Source organism: Myxocyprinus asiaticus, chromosome 3, assembly GCF_019703515.2.
Source record: "Myxocyprinus asiaticus isolate MX2 ecotype Aquarium Trade chromosome 3, UBuf_Myxa_2, whole genome shotgun sequence".
NCBI lineage: Eukaryota > Metazoa > Chordata > Actinopteri > Cypriniformes > Catostomidae > Myxocyprinus > Myxocyprinus asiaticus.
The window spans coordinates 27,126,885-27,143,686 of NC_059346.1; the positions used below are offsets into that span (position 1 = coordinate 27,126,885).

The 16,802-nt window shown below is 50.7% G+C and overlaps 1 pseudogene; it reads left to right on the forward strand.

The window, feature by feature from the left end:
- The first annotated feature begins 257 nt into the window (after window positions 1–257).
- Window positions 258–16,802, forward strand: part of LOC127420543 (myosin heavy chain, fast skeletal muscle-like) — a 57,600-nt pseudogene continuing 41,055 nt past the window's right edge.

Consider the following 16,802-nt stretch of genomic DNA (forward strand, 5'->3'; position numbering starts at 1 on the left):
CAGTGTGGATATATCACTAGAGTACGTGTGGTGAATAGATGTAAGACGAAGAACAAAGACAATAATACAAATATTACAAATAAATGTATTTCGTGCACAAATAAACAATAAAAACAGGATAATACAAGTAATTAAGAACAACAATATTAAAAGTAAAATACACAATGGCAAATGGATTAGATGGTAGCATATGCTGTTTTGGCAGCACAAGGGGGATCTACACAATATTAGGCAGGTGGTTTTAATGTTGTGGCTGATCGGTGTATCTACGTAAGCCTGAGAAGGAGAGAATTGAGGCTCAGAGCAAGCCCTTGGATGCTAAAACCGCCAGCTATGTGGTTGATGATAAAGATCTGTATGTCAAAGGAGTAATCAAGAGCAGAGATGGTGGCAAAGTCACCGTTATTGTGCTTGACACTAAGGAGGTGAATTTAATTTATTGCATGTAAACAAGATGCTCAATACATTACTCATTGCAATTTTTCTCTGGTAAATCTAATATATGCTGGATGACATTTATAGGAGAGAGTTGCTAAGGAGGATGAAAAGATTGAGGACATGGCCATGATGACCCATCTCATTGAACCCTCTGCTCTGTATAACCTCAAAGAGCGTATTGCTGCATGGACGATCTATGTAAGTAACAAAAATAAAAAAATAAAAATGTTTTCAAGTTCATTTTTACTGTGATGCTATAATCTGACCACTCCTCACACCTGATCTGGACTGTTCCGTGCCACTGTGAAACCCTACAAGTGGTTCCCAGTGTATGATGCAGAAGTGGTGTCTGCCTACAGAGGCAAAAAGCGTATGGAGGCCCCACCCCACATCTTCTCTTTCTCTGACAATCAGTTCATGCATACTGGTAAGATCTTAACTTTAACAAATTATTTTGATTTGTGGAATTCTGGATTGTAGTTTTTCTAAAACAATTATTAAAATTGATTATCGGGGGCCTGGGTAGCTCAGCAAGTATCGACGCTGACTACCACCCCTGGAGTTCGAATCCAGGCCGTGATGAGTGACTCCAGCCAGGTCTCCTAAGCAACCAAATTGGCCTGGTTGCTAGGGAGGATAGAGTCACATGGGGTAACCTCCTCGTGGTCACTATAATATGGTTCTCGCTCTCGGTGGGGCACGTGGTGAGTTGTGCGTGGATGCCACGGAGAATAGCGTGAAGCCTCCACATGCGCTATGTCTCCACGGTAATACGCTCAACAAGCCACGTGATAAGATGCGCAGATTGACGGTCTCAGACACGGAGGTGACTGAGATTCGTCCTCTGCCACCCGGATTGAGGCGAATCACTACAATTATCTTGAATTTACAGACAGAGAGAACCAGTCTGTCCTGATTACATATGTATCTACTGTTATGAGATGAAAAGAACAGTTATATTTTCTTCTCATGGAAATTGCATGTCTTCTTCTGTCTTATCATCTTTCATAAACCAGTGGAGAATCTGGTGCTGGAAAGACTGTGAACACCAAACGTGTCATCCAGAACTTTGCCACAGTTGCAGTGGTGGGTGACAAGAAGAAAGAACAAGTTCCCAGCAAAATGCAGTGAAATGAACTTCACAGCAGAAGGAAAGGAGGACACAGGGAAGCGGGTTTTCCAGGCTCAGGTAAGACTTTTAATCAGTCACTTCAGTGCTTTACACCTTCACAGACTCATCAGCTTCACAGACACGTAGTTACTTAAACACATCAGCTTCACAAATACAACAGAATGAAAGCAACAGCTTCAGGAGCACCTTGGCCTTCCTTGTGCCAGACTCTCTCTCCTCTCTGGTGGTGGCGTGGCTGCTTATATGCCGCTTTCCCCATGCTCACTGGAATTAGAGACAGGTATTACACTGTAAAGAGGAGGCAAGAAGCAGCTTTCCTGGTTCAGGTAAGTGTTTTATTCTCCTTACTGCAGCAAATACCCTCTTTCAGGGCTTTCCCAATGTTCATTAATTCACTCTCAAAGTAAACAAACTACTTTACAAAAATAAACTCTCAGCTACGCAATAATAAACTCCTGACTTCACAATAGGGTCTCTGGTGCCCAGGCTCTCTCTCCCGTCTACTTGCGATCTGGCTCTATTTATGCCGCTCTCCCCGTGCTCACTGAAATTAGAGACAGGTGTTAGACATAATTTAGTTCAGGTGTAAGCGCCCTTACCGCATTCTCTCTCTCCGGAGAGATGCTTGACCACGCCCCTGCTGCCACATATCCCCACCGCCCGACTCAGGCTGGGGCGGCATCCGGCCTGCCTACCACTCCCCCCCCATTCCTGGAAAGGAAGTTGGCGACAGCCATCTGCGCCCCCGGTCTGTGGACCACCTTGAACTTAAACGGCTGAAGAGCCAGATACCAACGGGTGATCCGGGCATTTGTATCTTTCATGCGGTGGAGCCACTGGAGTGGGGCGTGATCCGAGCAGAGGGTGAAGGCCCGCCCCAGCAGGTAGTATCGGAGAGTGAGGACCGCCCACTTAATGGCGAGACACTCCTTTTCCACGGTGCTGTACTTAGTTTCCCTTAACGAGAGCTTACGGCTAATGTACAGCACCGGGCGCTCCTCCCCCTCCACCACCTGCGAGAGTACGGCCCCCAGCCCCCTGTCTGAAGCATCTGTCTGTAAAACAAAAGGGAGAGAGAAGTCAGGTGAATGTAAAAGCGGCCCCCTGCAAAGTGCGGCTTTAACTTACGTGAACGCCCGTTGACACTGCTCCGTCCACTGGACCGGATCTGGAGCTCCCTTTTTAGTGAGATCAGTCAGCGGGCTGGTGACGTCCGAATAATTAGGCACGAACCTTCTATAATAGCCAGCCAGCCCCAGGAACTGTCTCACCCCCTTTTTGGTCTTGGGTCTCGGGCAGGTTGCAATCGCCGCTGTCTTGTCAATTTGGGGACGCACCTGCCCGTGGCCCAAGTGGAACCCCAGATACCGTACCTCCACCCGCCCAATCGCGCACTTCTTGGGGTTTGCTGTGAGTCCCGCTCGTCGCAGCGATCTCAGAACTGCCCTCAGATGTTTCATCATTGCTGTAAATGATGATATCATCTAAATAGGCAGTGGCATAAGCCAAATGCGGTCTGTGTATTCGGTCCATGAGACGCTGAAATGTAGCCAGGGCTCCGAACAAACCGAACGGAAGCATCACAAATTGGTGTAATCCAAATGGCATGGAGAAGGCTGTTTTTTCACGGGGAAATTGGTGTCAAGGGGATCTGCCAATTACCCGTTGTCAAATCCAGTGTGGAATAAAATCGAGCAGTGCCCAACCGATCGAGCAACTCATCAACAAGGCATTGGGTATGCGTCAAACTTAGACACCGCGTTGACTTTTCTGTAATCCACACAAAACCGAACAGACCCATCGCTCTTAGAAACTAGAAAAACCGGGCTGGACCAGTCGCTGTGGGATTCCTCTATTATCACCATATCGAGCATTGCATCCAATTCTTCCCGGACAATTTTCTTTTTGTCCTCGGGCAATCAGCAGGGACGACTACATACCACCACTCCCGGCTCGGTCTCGATGTGGTGCTGGATGAGGTTCGTATGACCTGGTAGAAGGGAAAACACGTCTGCAAACTCCTGTTGCAACTTGGCGAGTCTGCCTCAGGGCGGGTTTAATGTGTCGTTTGCGGCTTGCGACGAGGATGAGCTTTTGGTCGCTGCATCGGAGGGTGGGCTTCTGCTATCAGAAGCGGATGAATCTTCTGAGCTCCCGCCCACGGGTGGTAGAGCACAGGATGAGTCGGACGCTAAGATGGCAGCCGTGCTTGCACGGGCGACTGCTAACATTGTGCTGAAGTGGAACCCTCCACACTGCCCTGAGCATTCGCAGCTGGATGATTGGTTTCTGGGCTCGGAGCATGACTCATGGCCGCGCCTCGCCCCGGTGCCTTTCTTCCCGGTAGTGCACGAGGAGCTAATGAAGTCATGGAAGGCACCTTTTACTGCCCGTACACGCTTCACAGGCTCGTCCACTCCGACTACCTTCGACGGTGGAGCAGCTAAGGGACATGTCGAGCTTCCCCAGGTAGAGCGTGCCGTAGTGGTGCATTTATGCCCGCAGGGCGCAGCCACCTGGCGCGACCGACCAAGGCTCCCTTCCAAGGCCTGTAAGTTGTCTTCTTCTTTAATGACAAAGGCTTACAAGGCCACGGATCACGCCGCTTTCGCCCTGCATGCCATGGCCATCCTGCAGGTCCACCAGGCCAAGGCCCTAAAAGACCTGCACGAGGGTAGGACCGACCCAGGGCTGATTCAGGAACTGCGCACTGCGACTGACCTCGCCTTACGTGTGACGAAGGTCACGGCGCGTGCCCTGGGGCAGACGATGTCCACGCTTGTGGTCCAAGAGTGGCACCTGTGGCTCAACCTCGCGGAGATGCGTGATGCCGAGAAAGTCCGCTTTCTTGATGTGCCCATCTCCCAAGGGGGGCTTTATGGTGACACTGTCGAGTATTTTGGCCATCAGGTGAGAAGTTCCCACACCCCATCTGCTTCTGGTCAGAGCCGTTCCCCTGCAGTGCTGGCCCCGGCTCCTGTACCATCGGAGCCTGCAAGACGGCCTCAGAGAAAAAGATCCTCCCGTGGGAAGTCGGCTCCACCTGCCCGTCAGTCGGCCCCCAAGAACCCCAGATGGGCATCGAGGCAGACCTGACATGGCCCACCCAGGGATGACGTGTCCCCTCCTGACTGGTCTGGCCCGGGACATCTCTCAAGCCCCACCATCGCCCCTGGGCCAGCGTGTGGTGAGTATGACATCGCCGAGTGCCCTCTGGGCCTCTGCACCCACATGGTCAATAAAAGAGCAGTTTCCTCATTCCCTGGGCCAGCGCACTTGCAACAGCTAGGCGCTGGAAGTCTTTCCGGTCAATCAGGCGAACGCGAGTACTTCCCGTTCCCTCGTTCTCCATCGAGAGACAGCCGGCGAACAGGTAAGTGTGCTGGTCTCTGGGTCCGCTCGCCCGCCCCAGTCACCGGCCACCATTGTGGGCTTGCGGAGCAGCACGTCCCCCCTGGGCTGTCTTCCAGGTGGGGCGCCTGCTCTGCCTTGCCCCCTACCACCCTGCCCAGGCACAGTAAGTCCAGTTGTCCCCCTGGTGCCACTGTCACAGAGGCTGGAGGCCTGGTTAGAGCTGGTTAGGTTCAGTGGCGTTCAGTGGCATCCTCTCCACTACGGTGCAGGGCGAGGGTGCCTCCATCCTTCAGGCAGAAGTTGCCAACTTTCTGTCGAAGGGAACAATAGAGCCTGTAGCCGAGTTGCGCAAGGGCTTCTTCAGCCCTTATTTTATTGTGCCAAAGAGAGGGGGAGGGTCGCGCCCAATCTTTGACCTGCGTACCTTGAACAAGGCCTTACACAGGCTTCTGTTCAGGATGTTAATGCAGAAGCACATCCTGGCGTCAGTACAACATCAGGATTGGTTCGCGGCCATCAACCTGAAGGACGCGTACTTTCACGCAATGATCCTTCCTCGACACAGACCCTTTCTTCGGTTTGCTTTTGAGGAACAAGCATACCAGTACAAGGTCCTCCTCTTCAGTCTGTCCCTGTCCCCTCGCATCTTTACCAAGGTCACAGAGGCTGCCGTGGCCCCGCTAAGGGAGAAGGGCATACGCATTCTCAATTATCTCGTTGACTGGCTAATACTAGCTCACTCGCAAGATCTATTGTGTGCACACAGGGATCTTGTGCTTCAGCACCTTGACCGACTCATGCTTCAGGTCAACTGGGAGAAGAGCAAGCTCCCCCCTGTGCAGAGCATCTCTTTTCTCAGTATAGAGTTGGACTCGGTCATTCTCAGGGCACATCTTACGACCGAACGTGCTCAGTCAGTGCTGACCTGCCTGGCTCCTGGGGCATATGACATCCTTGGTGGCAGTTCTCCCCCTCGGGTTGATGCATATGAGACCGCTTCAGCACTGGCTTCAGACTCGAGTCCCGAGGTGGGCATGGCGCCATGGCACCCGATGTGTGACCATCACACCACAGTGCCTTCAGACTTTCAGCCCTTGGTCGGACCTGGCATTTTTACGGGCAGGTGTTCCCCTAGAGCAGGTCTCAAGGCGCATCGTGGTCATGACGGATGCCTTGAACTCTGGTGTGCCATGTGCAATGGGCAGGCAGTGTCGGGGCTCTGGACGGGGCCCCGACTCCAATGGCACATCAACTGCTTAGAGTTGCTGGCAGTATCGCTGGCCCTGAGGAGGCTCCGGCTGTTGATTCAGGGCAAGCATGTGTTGGTCCGAACCGACAACATGGCAACCGTAGCATACATAAACCGCCAAGGCGGCGTACGCTCGCGTCGCATGTCACAACTCACCCGCCACCTCCTCTTTTGCAGTCAGCAGACCTTGAAGTCTCTGCGAGCCACTCACCTTCCACTCACCTCTCACAGCAGGTAACGCTCCGTGGGGAGTGGAGACTCCACCCCCACGTAGTCCAGCTGATTTGGGAGAGAGTCGGGAGGCACAGGTAGACCTGTTTGCCTCCCAAGACTCCTCTCACTGCCCCCTGTGGTACTCCCTGTCCGAGGCCCCCCTCGGCACGGATGCCTTGGCGCACAGCTGTCCTCAGGGGCTACGCAAGTATGCGTTTCCTCCTGTGAGTCTCATTGCACAGACTCTGCAGACCTAGCAGGTCTTCTGCCAGCGGTGGTATGCACGATCACTCAGACCAGGGCCCCCTCTGCAAGGCAGCTGTATGCCTTGAAGTGGTGTCTTTTCGCTAACTGGCATTCTTCCCGTGGGGAAGACCCACAGAGATGCGACGTCGGGTCTGTGCTGTCTTTTCTTCAGGAAGGACTGGAAAGACAGCTGTCTCCCTCTACCCTGAAAGTGTACATGGCTGCCATAGCAGCTCACCATGATACACTGGACAGCAGTCCCTCATGAAGGCGCGACCTGATCAACAGGTTCCTCAAAGGTGCGAGGAGATTGAATCCTCCTAGACCATGCCTGATCCCCTCTTGTGATCTCTCTGTGGTCCTACCTGCCCTACAGAGAGCCCCGTTTGTGCCCCTGGAGCAGGCCGAGCTCAGCATGCCATCTCTGAAGACGGCCATCCTGGTGGCGCTCACTTCCATCAAGAGGGAGGGGCACCTGCAGGTGCTCTCTGTTACCAGCGAATGCCTGGAGTTCAGGCCGGCACACTCTCACGTGATCTTGAGACCCCTGCCCGGTTATGTGCTCAAAGTTCCCACCACTCCTTTTCGGGACCAGGTGGTGAACCTGCAAGCGCTCCCTTCAGAGGAGGAAGACCTGGCCTTGTCGATGCTGTATCCAGTTCGCTCCCTGCGCATCTGTCTGGACCTCATGCAGAGCTTTAGATGCTCGGAGAAGCTCTTTCTCTGTTTTGGAGGACAGCAGAAGGGGAAAGCTGTCTCCAAGCAGAGGTTGGCCCATTGGATTGTGGATGCCATTTCTCTCGCATACCAGTCTCAGGACTTGCCGTGCCCCTTGAGGGTCCAGGCGCACTCCACAAGAGGTGTTGTGTCCTCCTGGGCACTGGCAAGTGGGGCCTCTCTAGCAGACATATGCAGAGCTGCGGGTTGGGCTACACCCAATACCTTTGCAAGGTTTTATATCCTACATATAGACCCGGTTTTGACCCGAGTGTTAAGCGGTAACAGCAGGTAGACTGGGAGGCCGGTTGGGTGTACCGCTTGCATTGCACCTTTCCCCTTTTTCAAAGGTGATAATGTGCGCTTTTTGTCCACAACAGTTCCCCGTACCAGTGAACTCCGGACGCCTCTTTAATTCTTTAGCACTGTCCGGTGACAAACTCGGAGGTGGAGTAACGCCACCAGGCCCAGTACTCGTGGTATTCCCCTTTTCAGGTGAGCCCATGTGCTTGGGCTCAGTGCTCCACGTGTGGTGATTCCCCTTTGGTAATCCCATATGATGAGTTTCCACTGTTCGGTTTCCTCCTTTGGTGAAACCTGTGTTTCCCCTCATCAGAGCTTTCTCTGTCTTGGCCACTGTGCTGTGTCACATGGACTTACCAACGGGGAAGGCATATGGAATGATACCACAGGAGGAGCCTATCTACAGAGAGGGTCTCTGTAGATAGGTTCCTCCTGTGGTATCATTCCATATGTGTACTTCCCCGTTGGTAAGTCCATGTGAGGTATGCTCCACATGTTAACCTCCCTCCAGCAGGATGTGGTCTCCGTAGTGCTCTCCTTCCTGGAGAGGGAAGAGCACTTCCCAGCACTATTCTAGAAAGTGCTCGGCGGGAGATTGCTTAACAGCTAATTAAGAAAGGCACTGCCGGTAGCCTACTAGGGTAAGTGCCTTCTCCCCCCTTAATGGGACTAGGGAGATGCCTTACATAATTCGCTGGAAGGTCACGACATGGTTGAGCGCTCGCTGCGAGGCATGCAGCAGCTTGCCTGTGTCCACTCTTCTGTGCCTCGTGACACGGTTCAGCGCCTGCAGCATTTCCTATAGGAACCCCTAGTGTCACTACATCGACACAACGTTGAGTGAGTGATAGACAGGGAATGTCTTGGTTATTGATGTAACCTCTGTTCCCTGATGGAGGGAATGAAACGTTGTGTCCCTCCTGCCGCAGCACTGAACTGACTGCTGACATGGTCGGGCCTCTCTATCGGCTCCTCAGCATAAATCTGAATGAGCGATGCATGCAATCTCCTTTTATACCCGTATGTCCGGGGCGGAGAGTGACATGCATATTCCACTCGCCAATTTTCATTGACCTTTTCTATTTTAAGCAAAGGTGATTGGGGCTCTCAAGATCGATCTCCTAGTGTCACTACATTGACACAACGTCTCATTCCCTCCATCAGGGAACAGAGGTTACATCAGTAACCAAGACGTTTTGCAGCTGTACCAGAAATCTTCGGTCAAACTTCTGGCTACCCTCTACCACCTGTGTTGAGGGTAATTTTATGTATTACAAGTGCATATTAAAAATACAGAATGATTGAATTAACTCATTTCAATTGTCAATTTGTCTTATAATTTTACTGTTTGTAGAGACACTACCAAGAATGGAGGCTCCATTCAGACTGTGTCCTCCCAGTTCAGGGTATGTATAGAGGATGTTGAAGTTGATTTAACAACAATATTGCTGTATTTAAAAAAAGTTAGAACTCCTTTTTATCCTCCACAGGAGAACTTGGGCAAGCTCATGACCAACTTGAGGAGCACTCATCCTCACTTTGTGCATTATCTAATTTCCAATTGGTCCAAGACTCCAGGTAAAGTAATGAAGAACTTTCAGATTTTTTCATGTGAATTGTTTATATACAAATTTCTTCATATAAACTGTTTTTATAGGTCTCATGGAGAACTTCCTGGTTATCCACCAGCTGAGGTGTAACGGTGTACTGGAGGGTTTCAGAATTTGCAGAAAGTGCTTCCCCAGCAGAATCCTCTGTGTTGATTTCAAACAGAGGTAAATAGGACTGCATGAAAATACTATTTCCTGTCACTTGCCATCATGAAGTTTTTACTTGCAGTGCCCCCACATCAATTTTATTGGTTACCTGTGGCATTGTTATTAATCCCAAAAATAAATCTTAAAATGACTACTTATACTGTATACTGTGTCACTGTTTTCATACAGTAGAGAAAAAAAAATTTCAGCATTGTCTTCAGTATACTAAACCTCTTCCGGTAGAAATTGCAGCATGCCACTCTCTCGGTTACATTTAGATGAAGAGCAGGAGGCGAATGCCAGGCTTTAAGGCAGTAGCTCCATCAGGAGATGGAGCTCCTTGATGCCTACCAGAACAAAACTAGGGTGCAGATGGAGGCTCAACATGAGTGTGAGGTGAAGAAGTTGGAACAGAAGGTGTCCTTGCGTCGGGCTCACTTGGAACAGAAAGTGGGTTGTTTTGTTTTTTTTGGATAAACCTTTATAACTGACAGGTTAGATTTATAGGCCCATGTACTGGTCGCTTAGTATACCAACATGGTAGTGCAACTAGCTATTAAAAATTAGAAATCCTGTCTGAAATACTTAGTGCTATATCTATCCAAACCTCTGACTGTAGGTACAGGCCTATGATGTCTCTGTTTTGTTTACAGAAAGGGCCAGATCTAGATTTTTTTTATGGGGTGGAAAGGGGGTGGCATGCAGACTATGAGGGGTGGCAACACCAAAGCAAGGGCCCATGCGTAGTTGTTATGGATGAAGGTACCAAGCTTCATCGCAACAAGTACTAGTTCATTAATTGGAGTCACTATCAAATTAAAAATGTTCATTAATTTGTGATACAACTGCATTTCCATAGTAACCATTTAGATTTGCCAACATTAAAAAATTTTTTTTGCAAAATAAAAAATAAGTAACAAAAAGTATATCTCCAGAGCACCAAGACATTGTCTATTAAACACATCAACCAATTCTAAACATTCCTAAGCTTCACATATAGAACCGGTAATCTTGACTAAACGTCACAACCAGTAGTGTAGTCTAGGGCATATGCCGTATGCCCACCTATCTTTCTTAGGATTTTGAGTATGCCCACCTAAAATAAGTGATGATAAGTATGGCCGCCAGAACAACTACTAGGTATTTGACCCAGAACATTTGCAATCTACTAACGTGATGACACAGCACCGTTGAGTGAATTGTGTTTTCTTATTTTGTTTTAAAAAGAGTACAGAGATTCTCTCTAAATGCGCACGGAGCTGCGGGAGTGCAGCTGATGGCAGGGGCAAGCCAGACATTCCGACTAATCTGATCCACCAATCAGAACATTCATTTCAGATGCAATTGAATATTTGCTAACCAATCATATTTTCCATTTCAGTAAGGGGCGGGACATTTCCAGCATCTAATGCTGTAAATGGATTTCTCTGCTAAATGTATATATATATATATATATATATATATATATATATATATATATATATATAGTGTGTGTGTGTGTATATATATATATATATATATATATATATATATACTCTGGTGGCCAAAAGTTTGGAATAATGTACAGATTTTGCTCTTATGGAAAGAAATTGGTACTTTTATTCACCAAAGTGGCATTCAACTGATCACAATGTATAGTCAGGACATTAATAACATGAAAAATTACTATTACAATTTGAAACATTCAAATTTCAATTTTTCAGAACTTCTTAAACTACTTCAAAGAGTTCTCATCAAAAAATCCTCCACATGCAGCAATAACAGCTTTGCAGATCCTTGGCATTCTAGCTGTCAGTTTGTCCAGATAATAAGATGACATTTCACTCCACGCTTCCTGTAGCACTTGCCATAGATGTGGCTGTCTTGTCGGGCACTTCTCACACACCTTACAGTCTAGCTGATCCCACAAAAGCTCAATGGGGTTAAGATCCATAACACTCTTTTCCAATTATCTGTTGTCCAATGTCTGTGTTTCTTTGCTCACTCTAACCTTTTCTTTTTGTTTTTCTGTTTCAAAAGTAGCTTTTTCTTTGCAATTCTTCCCATAAGGTCTGTACCCCTGAGTCTTCTCTTTACTGTTGTACATGAAACTAGTGTTGGGTGGGTAGAATTCAATGAAGCTGTCAGCTGAGGACACCTGAGGCATCTATTTCTCAAACTAGAGACTCTGATGTACTTATCCTCTTGTTTAGTTGTACATATGGCCTTCCACATCTCTTTCTATGCTTGTTAGAGCCAGTCGTCCTTTGTCTTTGAAGACTGTAGTGTACACCTTTGTATGAAATCTTCAGTTTTTTGGCAATTTCAAGCATTGTATAGCTTTAATTCCTCAAAACAATGAGTGACTGACGAGTTTCTAGAGAAAGCTGTTTCTTTTTTTTCCATGTTAGACAGCGACAACCACAAACTCTCCGCTCCAGCAGCAGGAATCTGGAAAAATTTCAATATGTGCCTGAACGCCCGTGAACGAGATGACACAGCTCATGAACACCCGTCTCCCATCACACAACCCAGCCATGAAACACTCAGTTTATATAGGGAGGAAACACACTCGCGCCATCAACAATCAGCTCACCTTACTGCACACCTGAAAGCGATTAAGAGAGAGGGAGAAAAGAGAAAAAGACAACACACACTCTACATACACACAAACAATACAGCCAAGAAGGCCATCACAATGGGGGACACGGAAAAGAGCATGAACTGCTGAAAAACGTCCTGGTCACTTGCGTAACCTCCGTTCCCTGATGATCGATGTAGTGACACTAGGGGTCACTCCTGGGAGCCCAAGACACCTCTGGTCTTTGATAAAAGGCCAATGAAAATTGGCGAATGGTATTGCATACCACTCCCCCGGACATACGGGTATAAAAGGAGCTGGTATGCAACCACTCATTCAGGTTTTATGCTGAGGAGCCGAGACAAGGTCCCAGCCATTTCAGCAGGTAGTTCAGCGTTGTGGCAGGAGGGACACAACATCTCCTTCCCTCCATCAGGGAATGAAGGTTACGCAAGTAACCAGGACGTTCCCTATCTGTCACTCACTCAACATTGTGTCGATGTAGTGACACAAGGGGTCCCTATACAAAAACACCACAACTGGCTGAAATGTGTTACGTGAACTGGCTGTGTGTGACGGGCAGACAACTGTGTGCCTCATAGCCAGTGCACCAGGCCGACACGTAACTTCCCCCAACACAGTTATGAGTGTCGAATGGCCCTTTGGGGACAAGTCGACTACCCAAAAGATTGAGACGGGCTAGCCCAGTCGTGGCCTCTTATCCCCTTTTTTTCCCATTCCCTAAAAAAACAGGGATTAACCAACTGGGCCCACCAGGTCTAGTCAGGGGCGTGTCCCTCCCAAGGGGAAGACACCACGGAGACCACACCCCTCACGGGGGGAGGGGGGGTATTTAAGTGGAAATACATCACATGGTCTTGCCGAGCTATGTCGGAAGTATGCCATGTGAGAGAGTCCCAAGGTAGGTCCTGCCCTACGGGGAAGGAGTTTCTACAAGCATGTGACTGGGGCAGAGGGGCCTCTTCCCAAGGAAGATGCAGTTTGCCAACAGGGAAACGAATTAGCGGAAGATATACGTCGCATTGGGTTACCTACGGGGAACCACCACATGCGGAGCACCTACCCCAGTACAGGGCTTAGTTAGCACATGTACTGAGCCGGCAGCGAGTCTCTTCGCAAACTCGTCTGCCACAGGGCTCAGAGGAATTCAATCAGGGAACACAGTTTGTGAACACTACTGGGAGTTAACGGCGCACATCTTCAGCTCAGGGGAGGTGAAAGGCACTATGTGCAAGCGATACACGCGGCCGACTGTCCCGGACCTACCTGCTTGTGCGTGCCACTACACAGGACAAAACCGGTTCCACCCGGAGATTGTAGAACCTCGCAAAGGTGTTGGGTGTTGCCCAGGCCGCTGCTCTGCAAATGTCTGTTAGAGATGTGCCCCTGGTCAAGGCCCAGGAGGCTGCTACACCCCTGGTAGAATGGGCCCATAGCCCTACCGGGGATGGCACGTCCTGGTCGTGATATGCCATAGTTATGGCGTCAATGAGCCAGTGGGCGATCCTCTGCTTGGAGACTTCCTTTCTGCTGTCCACCAAAGCAGACAAAGAGCTGCTCAGAGACTCTAAAGCTCTGTGTGTGATCCAAATAGATGCGTAAAGCGCACACCGGACGCAGCAACGTCAGGGCTGGGTCTGCCTCCTCCTGGGCCAGCGCTTGCAGGTTCACCACCTGGTCCCTAAAAGGGGTTGTGGTAACCTTGGGCACGTAGCCCGGTCGGGGTCTCAGGATCACTTGAGAGTAGCCTGGACCGAAATCCAGGCATGTTTTGCTGACAGAGAATGCTTACAGGTCTCCTATCCTCTTGATGGAAGTGAGCGCAGTTAGGAGGGCAGTCTTCAAGGAGATTGCCTTAAGCTCAGATGACTGCAAAGGCTCAAAGGGCGCTCTGACGCAAAAAAAGAGGTGCCTCAGTCAGGGCGTACCAGAGCGGGCAGTGTGAGGATTCTTGGGAGGCGAACAGGTCTACCTATGCCTGTCCGAATCGACTCCAGATCAGCTGGATCACAAGTCTCCCTTGAGGGTAACCTGCCGTGACAGCGCTTCTGCTGCAGTGTAGAGGTCGCCCGGGATATGAGTGGCTCGCAGCGACGAGGTGCTGCTGACTTCAGAGGAGGAGACGGCGGGCGAGTTGTGACATACAACGGGAGCGCAGACCACCTTGACGGTTGACATATGCTACCGTTGCCGTGTTTTCTGTCCAAACTAACACGTGCTTGCCCTGGATCAACGGCCGGAACCTCCACAGGGCGACCAGAATTGCCAGCAACTCGAGGCAGTTGATGTGCCAATGCAGCCGCGGGCCCGTCCATAAGCCGGTGGCTGTGTGCCTATTGCAAACAGCACCCCAGCCCATTTTGGAGGCGTCTGTCTTAACCACGACACACCTGGAGACCTGCTCTAGGGGAACGCCTGCCCATAGAAACATGAGGTCGGTCCAAGGGCTGAAGAGGCGGTGACAGATCGGTGTGATGGCCACGCGATGTGTCCCGCGGTGCCATGCCCATCTCGGGACTCAAGTCTGAAGCCAGTGCTGAAGCGGTTTCATATGCATCAACCCGAGCGGAGTGGCCACCGCTGAGGATGCCATATTCCCCAGGAGCCTCTGAAAGAGTTTCAGTGGAACTGCTGTTTTCTGTTTGAATGCCTTCAAACAGGTCAGCACCAACTGTGCGTGCTCGTTCGTGAGGCGTGCCATCAATGAGACTGAGTCCAACTCCAAACCGAGAAAAGAGATGCTCTGAACCGGGAGGAGCTTGCTCTTTTCCCAGTTGACCCGAAGCCCTAGTCGGCTGAGGTGCGAGAGCACCAGGTCCCTGTGTGCACAGCATATCCTGAGAGTCAGCTAGGATTAGCCAATCGTCGAGATAGATGAGAATGCGAATGCCCACTTCCCTTAACGGGGCAAGAGCTGCCTCTGTGACCTTCGTGAAGATGCGAGGGGACATGGACAGACTGAAAGGGAGGACCTTGTACTGATACGCCTGACCCTCGAATGCAAACCGCAGGTAGGGTCTGTGTCGAGGTTGAATCGAGACGTGGAAGTACGCATCCTTCAGGTCTACCGCCACGAACCAATCTTGATGCCGGACACTCGCCAGAATGCGTTTTTGCGTCAGCATCTTGAACGGGAGTCTGTGTAAAGCCTGGTTCAGTACTCGCAGGTCCAAGATTGGCCACAACCCACCGCCTTTTTTCGGTACAATGAATTAGGGGCTGTAAAACCCCTTCTTCATCTCAGCCGGAGGGACAGGCTGTATCGCATCCTTTTGTAGGAGGGTAGCGATCTCCGCATGCAAGATAGCAGCGTTCTCGCCCTTCACCGAGGTGAAGTGGATGCCGCTGAACCTGGGCGGACGCCTGGCGAACTGAATCGCATAGCCGAGTCGGACGGTCCGGATCAGCCATCACGACGGATTGGAAAGCGCAAGCCACTCATCCAAGCTCCGAGCGGCCGGCCGTGAGACGGGTGGCATCTGCTTCCTGCGGTGGGCTCGGGAAAAGTCCTCTACGGTGTCGCCGAATAGGCCAACCTGGGAAATGGGGGCAGCAAGGAACCGTGATTTGTCGGCCTCACCCATCTCGACCAGGTTGAGCCAAAGGTGGCACTCCTGGACCATTAAGGTGGACATCGCCCGCCCGAGAGACCGCGCCGTGACCTTCGTCACCCGGAGAGCGAGGTCAGTCGCTGAGCGCAGCTCCTGCATCAAATCTGGGGTGGAACTACCCTCGTGCAGTTCCTTTAGCACCTTGGCTTGGTGGACTTGCAGGAGAGCCGTGGCGTGCAGGGCGGAGGTGGCTTGTCCAGTGGCACTGTAGGCTTTGGCCATCAGGGATGACGTGAACCTACAGGCCTTGGATGGGAGCTTTGGGCGAATAGCCCCTGGCCGCCCCGCCATCAAGGGTAGTGAGGGTGGGGGAGCTGAAAGATTGGGAACAGGCAGTAAAAGGTGCCTCCCACGATCTTGTCAGCTCCTCATGCACTTCTGGGAAGAAAGGGACTGGAGCGGGGCGTGGCTGCTTTGAGTGGCGCCGTGAGTCCAGGAATCAATCATCGTGCCGCGAGGGTTCAGGGGAGAGTGGAGGGTTCCACTCTAGCCCGATGCTCGCGGCTGCCCGGGAAAGCATGTCTGTCATTTCCGCATCAGCCTGTGACTGGGCAACCGCACCCGAGGGGGGGAGCCCAACTGAGACTTCTGCATCCGACTGGATGAGCCCGCTCTCTGATGCTGCGCTCGAGAGCTCTTCAGCTTCGCGGGCTCCGAACAAGAGGTCGAACTCACCGTGAGACAAGCAGGCGGACTCATCTGGAAGCCTGATCAGGGCAGACGAACGTGCTGGGGAATGGGAGGTTCGTGGGGAGATACCCGGCGGAGGTGGTCCCATTGGGGTCCCCAAATCTTTCTTACGAAAGCAAGCTGCGACCGCAACGTTACCATGGTCATGTTCTCGCAGTAAGTACATGATCCATCCATGAATGCTGTCTCCGCCCAGACACGAAAGACAGTGATCGTGACTGTCAGAAGTTGAGAGGTAACAACCACAACCAGGAATAACACACAATCGGAAAGGCATCTTTAAAAAGATGCGTCTTTAAAAAGACGTTCCGTGTGTGCAGCTCTTTTAGAGAAATATACTCTTTTAGAAAAAGATACTCTTTTTTTCTACCGAAGCGCCCAGGGGCGTTCTCTGCAGTGCACCAGTGCAGAGGAGGGAGAAGCCGCTGAAATGCGCTGTCAGATCCAGCAGAGGTGAATGAACAGTCAGCTCAGTAAACATTGACCGTTCGGCTCCGAAGAGAAAATCTGA